The following is a 14,084-nucleotide window of genomic DNA, read 5'->3' as shown; positions in this document are numbered from 1 at the left end:
TTTCACCCTGTAGAAATGACAGCACTCTCTATACATACATACAACCCCAATTCCAAAAAAGCCGAGACAGTATGGAAAATGCTAATAAAAACAAAAAGGAGTGATAATGTTAAATATTGTACATTTTATTCACCCTGTACTATATTTAAAACACTAAAACAGCACATTATTTGACATTTTACCTGTTTTTAAACATTTTAATTGTTTTTTGAAAATATACACTCATTTCAAATCTGTTGACTGCAACACGCTCCAAAAAAGTTGGGACAGTCGAGTGTTTACCACTGTGTAACATCACCATTTCTTTTAATAACGCTTATTAAATTTGGGCAATATTTTTCAAGTCAAAGCAAATTTTAAAATTACTGCTTTCTGTTTTATTTGCATTTCATTAACCGTCTCGACTTTTTTAGAATTGGGGATGTACGTACATATTTTCAGGGTGCCATAATGTTCAGGACAAATGGTTTCACATGTGTTTCTGATTAGTCAGGTGTGTTCAATTGCTTCTTCAGTACAATTATAAGGTATGCCAATGGAAGGAAGCCATTATGAGGCTGGGATATATGAAAAAACAGTCAGAGACATAGGCCAAACCTTAAGCTTTGATGACCAAAGAATTGATGACCAAAGAATTCTTGCTATAATGAAATAACATTAACTCTAAAACAGAGACCTGGACAGTAAAATTTGGGGAGGGTTTATATTTTCATGGGAACTGTACATCATGATGCTGTATAAATGGTAGGTTCTTTATGCCCTTGACCTTATGTTTTGCCATTTTGATACACAACCTTGTGTAGATCTATCACCCAGTATTATCAAATTCTCAACATGAAAACTATTATTGTTATTATAATGATTTTCCACTGATCTCCCTTTTTTGTGTGCTGTCTATCCAGGGGATAGGGTGGGAGGGGTAGTTAATATGAATTGCATTACACACATTCTGTATTGTCTGAAGGCGGAGGCAGCAATATTTGTACTGTGTCCTGTTCTATATTGAATAGTTAAACTGACTAATAATAATAATAATAATGGTGAGTATAGAAACATATAGACAGGAAAGCGTTTGTTAAGATGGCTGAATGACAGAATGACAATTAACAATTAGAGATGGCATTACTTATTGCCTTGACAGCAATAGTGTAATAAGTAATAATAATTTTAAAAATGTATGTCTAGACCGTGACGTGTTACACAAGGCACATGTAAAGGGGGCAATACCAATAACGATGATGATACCAGCAATAATATAGTGAGGGGGAAATGAAACATATTGTAAACTAAATACCTAATATGAATGCAGGGCCATGTTAATAATAGCTGATGTATTGAGACACAAACGTGCACATATACACAAGTCCCATTTACCTGCAATACTCTCACTTAGAAGTGTTGTTATGTACGGACAAGCCAACAAACGGGACGTGAAAACCAATAATGAAGTCAAATCGGAAAAATGAAACTACTGATCTTTCAGCTGAAATAATGACAGAATACCTCGATGACATCAATATAAAATAGGAACCTGTTTGTAATAAAATTATTAAGACTTACCGAAGCGTAGGTACCACAAAATAACCGCAAAACGCCTCGCGTGTATTTAATATTTGAATTTATTTTGTTTATACGGCGTCATTCATTCATTCAGGACGGAACAGCGCCACGGCAGCGTGTGGCCAAAGGTATATTACACCCGCAACGTTAAGAACTACCGTTGAGAATGAATGGGGAAAATGTCGTTCCTGCATCCGGGACGGAACAGCGCCGCGAAATCAACGTGTGGCCGAAAACATATTACACCCGTAGTGTTAAGAACTACCGTTGAGAATGAACGGGAAAAGTTAAGGGAAGTTAAGCTTAACTATCCCGCGGGGCCAGTCTTGGGAACATGGGGTTGTAGGTTCGAGCCCAGCTAGGAACACATTTCTTTAACCTGCTTTTACTCTCACTAATAATTGTCTACTACTTTTCATTATTGCTTTTGCACCATATCTACCTGTCGTTCACCGAACGTATGCACTGCATTATGATGTACCGTCTGCACGTTCAGTTATTAACCAGCTACAATATTGCAAAGCCATATGGATTCAACGGGAGCTCTTCTGTGCTTACTGGCCTGTGTTCTTTAAAACCACGGACAGGTTTGCTAATTATATTTCACGCATTGCATAGCTATGTCATGGTGCTGCACTAACAAAGTCACAGACTGATAAACCTCCGGTTAAAGGATTGAATCCCGCCTCGCCCTCAGGCAAATAATTCCCCCTTTTACACTAACGTTTTCTTATGCTTATATTTGCTTTACCAAAACTCACTCATGGCCACCCATATGCGTTTCGTGACGGCAAATGTATTCCTTTTATTAAAAAGTTACACCAGTTCACCACTGTGCCATATCTACTAACTACATTTCTTCACTTGGCTACCGTACAAAACCTTCTTATCAGCAAACCGCACGTTTCTACATTCATGTTACGTCGCCCTGTTCTCTATCTAGCCACATACAAACAATTACTACATATGTACGTTCTGCAACTCCTCATTAAAACATTACATTTAAAATCATGACTCACTCATAATTATAACTACTAGTACTGAACATGACAAAAGCACATCAGTGCAATCGATTTCTCATTACTTAATTCTCCACTTCAACAGCTAATGCTTTATAGCGACTGGTATATATACCGTTCGATAAGGAAACTAAGCTCGCTCATGGTCACTTCATTTACTTCGCACTATAGTCTGTGATCATGTCAACCTTCACCTACATGCCCATTCTGCTAAAAACATATTGTTTCAACTATGCAATTTCATCACTTCTCCTAATTTCTCTCACACTGTTCTTATTTTCTCATATGCAAAGCCTGCTGGGACATATGCGTCTGCTCCTATTCTCCACTATCAAGTTTTCCGGTTCTAGCTTAGCAAAACAGCGAACAGGATTCCTACCTGCAGATAAGCCTATCAAAATGCCTTATAAACCTTTAAAACACTAAAAGTGCATCTCCACGAAATAACAGACAACGAAGCAGGACAGAAGGGTACACAAGTTGCGACCTACGGAGCTCTAATTCTTCGGGCTTGCTGATTCGTTTGTCAATCAAGGCTCGTTGGATGGCCGTCAAATCCGTGAGTACATACACTGGCCATATTTCACCTGCATTTCTGATGCGTTTACACTTACGCCACCGCACCCTTTGTCACAGCCACTGTTTTACATATATAGCAAACCGAAACTGCTAAACAGTACACGCTCATCAGACTGTATAAATTCACACAAGGATAGCCATAGGGTCACTTCGCATTTCTCACTCTCATAATAAAACGCTTTGCAAAAAGAAATGATATCTCATAAAAAACATGTTTTCAACGTACAAAAATGCCAAGTTACTCACACTTACAAGACACCCTACAAACACACTACGTAATGACAACGTTACACTTTGGTCGTAATTTGGTAAGTCGCAACATTACCAACAGGTGACGTTGTGACAACATTGCTCTATGGTCGCAAAATAACCAGACCTCATGGAGACTGTTCTGCAACGTTGCAGTAACGTTATAGAATTACGTAAATACGATGTAATTTAATAACGTAACAATTACGTTATACCACAGTCCTCATCCTTACTTAATTTGAAACGTTACTGGTAGGTTGTCAGAACGTTTGTAAATGACGTATTGGTTTACAGTAAAATATCTATCTGTCTATCTGTCTGCGCGTTTACGCTTGGACCGTTATCACGTTATATCCAATGCAGGGTTTATTATTATTATTATTATTATTATTATTATTATTATTATTATTAATATTTATTTATTTATTTAAATATAGGATATGATGGATATGCAGGTATAGGGTTCTAGGGTGGCTGACATGGATAGGGATTTTATAGTAGGACTGGGTGTAAAGCATGGAGGATAAAAAATAGCTTAGGGTGAAGGGATTTTTGAGTGTAAATCTATTGTCTGATACACACTCCGGAGCAGAAGGTGGCGGTAATTCACCAATAAGCTGTTAACCACCCGCTGTAAAACAAGAAGAAGACGGTATATCCAATCACATGCGCATGTTGCTGTGACGTGGTCTTGGAAGAAGGTCGTTGTGATTTCAAATTCTCCGTGGGAAAATCTGGGTTTGACTGCGTTCAAGAGCAGGTAAGCGTTTCATTATGCCTTTATATTTTTAACTGAATGTATTAATACAACAATACTGGATGCCAACCGCCGTAAAAGCTAACAAGAAGAACTGAATGCATTGGAGACCTTTTCAGTTAGTAGTATTTGCAATGTAATGATGGAGTCCTACTTTCAACATGCATGTTTGCAGTTCTAGCTTAATGTTGCTAATGCTTTAAGTTAGTAGGTGAAATGGCGTCCGTTCAGACCTGGCGTCTGTTTGGGACTAATTTGAGTTAGTTTTCTGTTGGATATCATATTTGCTACTTTGAGTATTTAACGCTAATAGCCCAGTGCAAATGTAATGTAAGACCAGCATAAGCCGCGTTTCCACCAAAATTACCCGGAACTTTCAGTCCCAGGAACTACTTTACCAGGAACTAAAAGGTTCCTTCAGCCAATGGTTGTCTGGGTTTCCACCGGGGTCTAAAGTACCGCGAAGATTAGGCAATTAGCCCACTGACGTTGTCGTCGGTCCATCTGTCATATGATTTCTTCTGTAACCCCATACTACCACCGAAGTAGCCTACATTATTTTCTAATAACCGGGACAGCCCGGAGGGGTTTATTCCACTTATATACAACGGGTTACCAACAATGACTATATATGGTTACTTTTGTATTTATTGATTTTCATATATCCTCTCAAACACATTCATTAACAGCAGAAAACATGCACACGTTGTAAACAATTTGCTGTTTTATTACTTTCTCGTCGTCAATTCCATATAGGCTAATCGCAAAATGACAAGAATAGAACGAAAACTCGGACTTGCGTGAAAATGTAAATTAGTAGTGGTACAGCCACCGTTTGCTTTCCTTCGAAGTTACTGCTAGCCGAACAGCGAAGTGTGCCCTCCAGATGCGAACCATGCACCATAAATGAGTCCATAGTCTTCCTGGTATTTTCGTGGAATTGAAAAATGGCAGTAAAATTTAGTAAAATTACGGCAGTCTGAAAAAGCTAAAGGGAAGATTACTAGAATTAACCTGTTATTTTACCCGGATAAAAAGTGCGGAAGGTGATTTCCAGTTTGCTTGTACTGTATCACCAATGTTAATTATGCAGAACTACCGCATACCTCACATAACTGTATCAAACGTTTTGAGTCAATTACAACGGGCTAACAAAGAAAATCCGGAAGAAAATATTCAGCAACCGAATTAATCCGTTTGAATGTTTTGGTAGCCTACGTAATATGCTGTCCCAGCACGAATGCTTAGCATTTTATAAAACGAATACTAAAGCAAGAAAAGAACAGAAGAGCACACGTTATAATTCCAAGACGTTGACAGGCTATAACCAAAAGTAGGCTACTGCGCCGCATAACATACAAGTTTGATTTGTTATTATGAAAATAAATTGGTTTGCCGCTGCATATTTTCAAACATGGCGGGTAATGGCGGAAAATAAATACAACACAAATGCTACGAGTACTCGACCAATCAGAAATGTTCAGCGCTGCAAGCTCCACCCAAAAGGTTCCTGTACTTTCGGAAAGTACTACCCCCCGAGCAGGAACGTTTTGGGGGGTAAAACAAAGCCCCCAGAACTAAATTTAGACCCTAGTTCCTGCGGTGGAAACGCACTGAGTTCCTCAAAAGGTTCCTAGTTCCGGGGTATAGTTCCTGCGGTGGAAACGCGGCTTAACATTACCTACCTGATCTCGGCGATGGCCTGTTTAGTTAGCTAACAATTGAGCTAATTCGACACGTATAAACGGCTGTCCGTAAAGCACCTTTGTTCATGTCCTTTTAGCTAGCATTGTTGCCAGCGCCTCTTTTTAAAGCTAACGTATGTGGCGCTCTTTTGAAAGCTGTAATTCACCTTGTCCACGTCCTAATGAGATATCAACATGTTGATTAAAATATGCATCATAAATATGATATAAAATAGTTGTGTGGTCTTCATTTGGTTTTTGGTCTTTGACAAACTGGAGCTAGCAAGCCTTTTCAAACTAGCATTGTTGGCGCCTTTTTTGAAAGCTATTTTTGCGCTCTTTTGAAAGCATTTAGCTAAACATTATTTCCATTCGAAATACAAAAACTTTTTTTCGTCAAAATCCTCTAGCATTATTACTCTATACCTGGTGTAATCGTGGCCTTAAAAAAAAAAAAAAAAAAAAAATTGGCTTTGGCTTCGGCTTCACGCCAGTGCATTGTGTAATCAATATTAATCAAGAGTATTTATCTGTATTTTCACCAAATACTGACTTAAATTGATTTTCTTTTGCAGAGTTCTCTACATTCGGCCCAACAGCTCAAATGGAAACTAGAGCACAAGATCAGAATGAAGGTAGTTATGGATATTATATGGAAACAGCTCTTTGCTCATTGTCAAAACACAATTACGATTTTAGCCTGCTGCGTGTGTTACTCAATGTATTTTTCTTACTTGGTCCAATTTCATATCCTTTCAGCTCCCACACATGGCCTTATGACTGTTGCTCCAGTGAAGAACCCGAGGTCCAGCCTTCCCCACTCAAGACATGCCTGAGACAAGAGTGACTGTATTCCAAGGTGATCCTAACTTAAATGTAGTTCACCGCTTGAAAAAGACAAAAATACTCAACACTATTAATGTTGAAATCATTGGTCTATGGTTATTACTGTCCTGAAACGACCCTTTGCCTTTTTTATGTTTTTGTATCTAGTTTTGTATGTTTGTCTCATCTTCTGTACCATAATTATGCTTGCAAATATTGCTTACCTAGAAATGTAACTTGAACCTGATCTCAATGGTATTCTATACAATGACACAGGCTTTCTATTCTATTTGGGCTTGATGTGTACATTTTTTATTGCTGCACTTAAAGTATCTTAGATTTTGAAGATATGAATTACAGAAGCAATGGCATTTCATTGGTAGGATAGAATGGAGATCAAAATTACAACACCATGATATACCTTTTTTAACACACACAATCAAAATGTATGGTCAGGGTTTAGTAAGTGACCAATCCGCAAAGTTGAAAGGTAAGGTATATAACGTAATAAAGAAGTTTAAACAACGTGTCAGCGACGTAAATCTATAACGTTACGACGGATGACTGCCTGGTGACGTAATCACAACGTCAGGGTAAGGTTATTCTATTACATTGTCAAACATAGTTGTAAGGACGTAACTATTACGTATCTACAACGTTGTTTTGCGACGGGGCGCTGGTCTTACGTTTTTACGGTAATACTACGTAAATTGAGACGTAACGTGGACGTTACGAGACCAATAGAAGACGTTAATAGTACGTCACCACAACCACATTTTGTTAGTAGGGCATTCACCGTCTATAACTCATTCATTCAGACTGCCAAAATCCGGGCCTGCCATTAAAAGTATTGATATCCAAATGACGCCAAGTTACAGTACTACAAACAATATAGGCTATCTTGCCTCACCAAAATTAAATAAGATGTATTCCAAAGCAATGCTACCCAATATTTCCTCAATTCTTTCAAGTCACTTGGCCCTGTGTTTTGTAATCTTACCATTTTACAATGTCATGCAAATCTGCCTAACTTAATTAGATAATACTCGCTAACCCAGGTTAAAATTAACTGTGGCAATTCCTTATGACAATGAATTATTTTTCACCACGTAAGTAATTCAGTTCATGTAAACCTAACGTTGCCACACTCCTCTCTTGAGCGTCTATCAGCAATTATAGCTAACCATCGAGATTCTAAGTAACTGGAGATAAAACTTTTTTTTTTGTACTCCACGTAGATCATAAACCCTTGAATATAAAAACGACTCATTACATTACATTATTACAGGCATTTGGCAGACACTCTTATCCAGAGCGACGTACAACAAAGCGTATAACCATAACCAGAAACAAGTATGTCGAAAACCCTAGAGAGAAGTACCGGTCCAAGTGCAGGGAACAACCGCATAGTTCAACTTGGACCCTGAAGGTTAAACTGATTAACACTAACACAAACAAGAACAGCAACAACGCAGTCTATGCAAAAATAGAAGCAGTAGTTAAGACAGGTGCATTAACTAAAGCCGCGTTTCCACCAAAATTACCCGGAACTTTCAGTCCCAGGAACTACTTTACCAGGAACTAAAAGGTTCCTTCAGCCAATGGTTGTCTGCGTTTCCACCGCGGTCTAAAGTCCCGCGAAGATTAGGCAAATTAGCCCACTGACGTATGAAAAAACGACGTTGTCGTCGGTCCATCTGTCCTATGATTTCTTCTGTAACCCCATACTACCACCGAAGTAGCCTACATTATTTTCTAATAACCGGGACAGCCCAGAGGGGTTTATTCCACTTATATACAAGGGGTTACCAACAATGATTATATATGGTTACTTTTGTATTTTTTTTTTTAAATCGATTTAATCACCTGGAATTGAAATTCTTCTGCAGTCGTTTGGGCTTATTTTACCGTTGTCAAGCAAAACTGTCGTTGGTAGTTGAACTTGGACCGTTGTTATGCAACAAATAGGATATAACAGGCCAATAGTCAGATTGTAACTGTTTTATATATCCTCTCAAACACATTTATTATGTTTTTATGCGAACATTCGCTTTCATGTCTTGACATCCGAAGCGACAGAATGCATTCACATTTCCAATATAGGCTAACTGGCAACAACAGCAGAAAACATGCACACGTTGTAAACAATTTGTAGTTTGATTACTTTCTCATCATCAATTCTATATAGACTAATCGCAAAATGACAAGAATAGAATGAAAATTCACCAATGTGAATTACGCAGAACTACCGCATACCTCGCATAACTGTATCAAACGTCTTGAGTCAATTACAACGGGCTAACAAAGAAAATCCGGAAGAAAATATTCAGCAACCGAATTAATCCGTTTGAATGTTTTAGTACGTAATATGCTGTCCCAGCACGAATGCTTAGCATTTTATAAAACGAATACTAAAGCAAGAAAAGAACAGAAGAGCACACGTTATAATTCCAAGACGTTGGCAGGCTATAACCAAAAGTAGGCTACTGCGCCGCATAACATACAAGTTTGATTTGAAGTTATTATGAAAATAAATTGGTTTGCGCCTGCATATTTTCAAACATGGCGCCTGAAAATAGACACAAAAAACTGCTGCGAGTACTCGACCATTCAGAAATGTTCAGCGCTGCCAGCTCCACCCAAAAGGTTCCTGTACTTTCGGAAAGTACTACCCCCCGAGCAGGAACCTTTTGGGGGGTAAAACAAAGCCCCCGGAACTAAATTTAGACCCTAGTTCCTGCGGTGGAAACACACTGAGTTCCTCAAAAGGTTCCTAGTTCCGGGGTATAGTTCCTGCGGTGGAAACGCGGCTTTAAACTGGGAAGAACGTAACGTGCGTCATTCCCTTAAAGGCAACTACACAAGTATTTTAAAGTGACAGAACACTAGACCCAAGATACACACATACACCTCTGGTACAATGGCAAGTGTAATCATTATTAACCATGTTACACTTACAGTCATTTAAGAGATTACAGGGAGGTAGGGAGGGATGGGGAGAGGTGCAGCCTGAAGAGGTGAGTCTTCAGTCGTTGCTTGAAGTGGGTCAGTGTCTCAGCTGTTCTGGCCTCCACAGGGAGGTCATTCCACCATCGTGGGGCCAAAATAGACAGGAGACGTGTTCGGGAAATCGGTTGAGAAATGTAAACGTTATTGCGGTTTTTCTGGATAAAAAGCACATCTCCCCCGTTTACTTCTATTTGTTCTCAGGCCAGTCTTGCCTAGTCCAATATGGCGGCGACGTTGACGTACGTTGACGTACGATCCAAAGGCCAATGTATATATGTCTATGGTGAGAACTGCCTGACTTGTTTACATTTTGGACAGATGTGGCTCCGGAGTAAATCTATCGTTGTTTCCGTTGCAGGACTTTCATTACAAGCAATATCGGAAGCACTATCCTAAAATTTCTTCTTACCGTGAAGAGTGCCTGACCCGCAACCGTAGTAAAGATATTTATACACGAAGATGGTGGACTCTGTAGAAACCAAGGGGCAACAACTCGCCTCTATGAGTGAAGCCTTTTACCCCAGTGGCTACTGAATGAACTCCAACGCCTGGTTGCAAAAAGAACTTGAAACCCCGCCCACCTAATGTTAAGTCAATGGGGAAAGCCTGAAAAGAGGCCAATTTTCTCTGAGGGAATATAAAGTCAATACATTTTTTACACAAGAAATGATTTGGTTTAACTAGTTAATCCCATCCCTTGTAATGTCTCCCCTGGGTCTGATTTTTTAAAATAATTCCGCCAAAATTCCCAAATCTGGGTTAATTTCAGTGCGTGCAATGTGGCTTGTCCTACTACTGTATGACCATGTAAGGATTTCCCCATCCTCGCAGCCAGGCAGTGCTTCAGCGGCAGGTGTGATGCTGTGTCGTTTTATTCCGATCAGCTAGCTACATACGATCTCACCATTTAAAAGTCCAAGGTCCAAAAATGTTGTGTGCTGCGTTCAGCTGTAATAACCGCTATTCAAAGATTCTTGTCTCCAGTTCTTTCGGTTAATACATTTGAGACATTTTCAGATAAACAAGGTTCTATGTCAAAACGCGATTTCTGACCAGTTTGGGGTTTCAGTTGATTCTCGTAAAGTCTCATCTTTTATAATTTGTATATGTTGTTGGTGAAATCAGATTTGTAAGCCGTTTTGAAGCTTCTTTAAGAAGACAAGCTAGCGGGATTTGCTTAGCTAGGGGGAGCAAGCTTTTACTCTCTTGCTATCGATCTGTCTATCTAGCTAACTTGCTAGGTAATTATCTCATGATACATCTGTCTAGCTATCTAGAGTTCTGTTATCTGTCTATATAACTCGCTAGCTAGTTAGCTAATGATCTATTTTATCTATTTTCTATGTAAATATTGTAACACTAAACATATCTTGCACAATTAACTTTTTTGAAATGTTATGACAGTACGGTTCTGTGGTTGCAAGGCCACGCTTGTTGTCCAGACGTGGGCGTGTCTAATTACCATGTAAGGTAGTCGGGGTGGATTTTCCTGTAGTTGCGGACCAGAGACTGTAAAAAATATGGACAAAGCTACTGTGACGTCACCCATTGACTCTCAGTGGGTCTCTAAAACACGTTTTGAAGCTCAATGGCGGGCGCGGCCATGTTGTCGATTTGGAGCCGAAACCAGAGTTAAGCGGTTCTGTGATTTTTACAGTGTGATTGCCAGTCCGGTGCGGAAAAGCCCATAAACCTGAATGAACGATTGCAGAACGAACTCGTCATGTGTCATGTAATCACGTTATATGTATGACATTAATAATAAAATTATGTTCAGTTATCTTCAATTTATGTTTCTCAGCAAAACGACTATGCTGAGCTAGCATAGCTTCCAGTGAGCTAGGTAGGCTATCCATGGTTAGCTCACGCATTAGCAATATGAACCACAGGGGAAGAACATCGACTACACTGATGGTCAATCAATCAGAGATGTGTACTGGTGATTGTGACCAGGCTAATTTTCATATAACTGTCTGGTAGACCTGCTGTTAACCGAGCAAGTTATCACTAGGTTTTCCGCCACAGTCAGTTAATGAGTCGGTAACTGCTACTCCATCGCCGTTTGTGGTGTTCACTTGTTGGGTGACGCCAGCTGACCGTTCGTTCGCAAGTCACTTTTAAACGAATAAAAATTAACACTGTCAGCGGCGATTAACAAATCTACCAAGTATTTTAATAACTGATCTGCAGGCGTGTAAATATGACAACGCACTTTGTAGAGCAAGATTTCCACCTGGTGCATGAAGACAAAAATAATGTACATTGAATTCCTAATTATTATTATTTTTTTCTTGTAGATCATCAAAACCAAGGAGAAAAGCCAATATATGCAAGGAGCCCCCACGACCGATTCTGAGAACCCCTGGCTTAAATGCTCTTGTCGGACTCTTAAATGCTAAAAACATGTTCCTTTCTAAATGCCAGTCTTACAATGGCGGTTAATTTTGTTAAATTCTGTGTGTGTGATTTCATTGTGTGTTGTATGTTATCCAGCAAATAAACCTTAAGACTCTTAATTCGCTTTGTGAAACTGAAAATTTTGCAGTGTTTATCCCAAAATCGGGATTATAGTAGCTTTGTCACATCCGTTAAGCATGACCCAGGTAGACGTTTACAGAATGTACACGAATGAAAAGCCGTCAAACACGTTTGACAAATTGAATATTTGCCGGTTAGGGTTAGCTAGCTAGTCAAATGCAATGTCAAGTCCAAGAGGCGCCACCTCCCACCCCAGTGACCATAGACTGTAGACCCTACTGTAGCTTAGTCCTCCGCAGTAATCAGGAAGTGACGCAAACTGTACCTCATTGGTCCACAACAAATATTATCACAGTGCCCAAATGACACAATAAATCATGAAATCGACCCATGGACAGTCATAAGACGAATAAAATACACATTGTGACTATTTGTTCTTGTGAGAAAAAATTATTGACTTTTTTTTTTTGACCACATTTGTACCGTAGACTTAGATGGTAACTGGATATGAAAACACCTATACTGGAGCCAACCGTAGTGGCGCTAGTGAGCAACCAGGAACAACAAGAACAGGAAATGAGCTTCAAAAATGAAGTCTGGTTTTGGCCGCTTGGGTACAAGTCATCCATATGAAAACCAAACTGAGAAGCCGGATGCAGTTCTCCTGATGGTATATGTAGTCCAAACAACAAACTTGCCTTTTTTTTTGCGAAAATAGTGTGACTAGAATGTTCGTTTTCACCGTATTGCTAAATTACTGTCAAATGCCCTATTCGCACGGGACTAGTATTACCTGGGGACCTCTGGTAACTTGTAATAATTGCGGAGGTCGTCTGTGATCTTAATCCCGTGAGACTCTGCCATGTCTGTAATTTGTAAAGTAAAAATTTCACTGCAAATGACCTACCATATTTCGCCAAACACAGAGGTCATGTGATAATATTAGTCCCATGCAAATCGGCATCTTGGTGATTTGGGGTCGTATTTTACTGTTTCGCAGAGCATAGCCTTGACATTTTCAGTCATATCAGGGGGGATAATGTCAGTAAATTCATAGACATATATAGACGCTTTCATCGGTAACAACATAAACAACGTTACTGCGCACGTGCGTTGTTCTGGCCCTAACTTAACTACCGGCAGACTTCCGCAAACAATAACAAGAGTCCCTCTAGACTATTTCTAATAACAAGCCAAATAAATAACAAGTAAATTACGTTACCTAGCTAGTTAAAACTATGTCTAACCAGTATTATTTGGGCTTACCAGTCAAAGAAAAGAACCGTTACTTGGCCAAACTCAAATGCGATAACGTTACACTACCAGAAAAACATGACAGAAACAGATAGTGTTGACAGTATTGCACCTTGCTGAGCATCATACATTCCTTGCATAATCCATAAGTATTCTGGTTACATGCACATGCACATAAAAAAGTGCACTCTTTCTATGATGTTGCTTAAAAACTGATTTTTTGAGACACAAACTGGGGCTAGTGGGCAGCATGTGTAGCCAATGCAATTACTGTCGGTTATTTATTTGTATAGCATGCATTGATGGAAAAACATCGTGGCTAATAGTTTGGGTCATCTTGCTAGGTTACCACAACAAAAATTATCAGGCAATGTAACGCTGTCGAGTCATTGGAAACAGGTATCATAACGTTTGTTCAAAACGTAGCTATAGCGTATCAACTACTAGCATTTATCTAACGTTTCTGTGTATAATTTATACAATGTTAGCTACGTTTAGCTAGCTAGCTAGCTACAATCAATTTAGTTAGCTAACCGTTCATAACTATTGAAGGCTTGTTACTGGTCAGCTAGCTATTAGCTATCGTTTATCATGAGTTTGTTACCTGAAACAAAGTCAGTGCTACAGTGAGAGCACCTATTCGACCACCTTCGTTCGACAGACAGGAAA

At 39.2% G+C, this 14,084-nt stretch overlaps 1 protein-coding gene and 1 long non-coding RNA gene across 4 annotated transcripts in view; one reads left to right on the top strand and one right to left on the bottom strand.

Annotated features, from left to right (window-relative positions):
* rad9a (RAD9 checkpoint clamp component A) overlaps window positions 1-14,084 on the bottom strand; it is a 72,864-nt gene that overhangs the window by 54,776 nt on the left and 4,004 nt on the right. Inside the window, exon 1 of one of the 2 annotated variants that reach the window (XM_064341933.1) lies at window positions 9,633-9,772. The exons of the other annotated variant lie outside the window; for it this stretch is intronic. The gene's annotated coding sequence lies outside the window, so the exon portion shown is untranslated. Of the gene's footprint in view, window positions 1-9,632; window positions 9,773-14,084 lie in introns of those variants that run through there. 2 annotated transcript variants of the gene reach the window in all.
* On the top strand, window positions 3,402-12,199 carry LOC135258497 (uncharacterized). Of its 2 annotated transcripts, XR_010331005.1 has the most exons (6): window positions 3,416-3,466; window positions 3,845-3,869; window positions 4,109-4,167; window positions 6,425-6,484; window positions 6,609-6,708; window positions 11,981-12,199. It is a non-coding gene; the product is annotated as an uncharacterized LOC135258497 (long non-coding RNA). The 2 variants fall into 2 exon arrangements; XR_010331004.1 differs by having other exon boundaries at window positions 3,402-4,167.

Source organism: Anguilla rostrata, chromosome 7 (genome assembly GCF_018555375.3).
Source record: "Anguilla rostrata isolate EN2019 chromosome 7, ASM1855537v3, whole genome shotgun sequence".
Classification (NCBI taxonomy): domain Eukaryota; kingdom Metazoa; phylum Chordata; class Actinopteri; order Anguilliformes; family Anguillidae; genus Anguilla; species Anguilla rostrata.
Note: the sequence above shows the minus strand (reverse complement) of the source record. Positions and strands in the feature narration are given on the sequence as shown.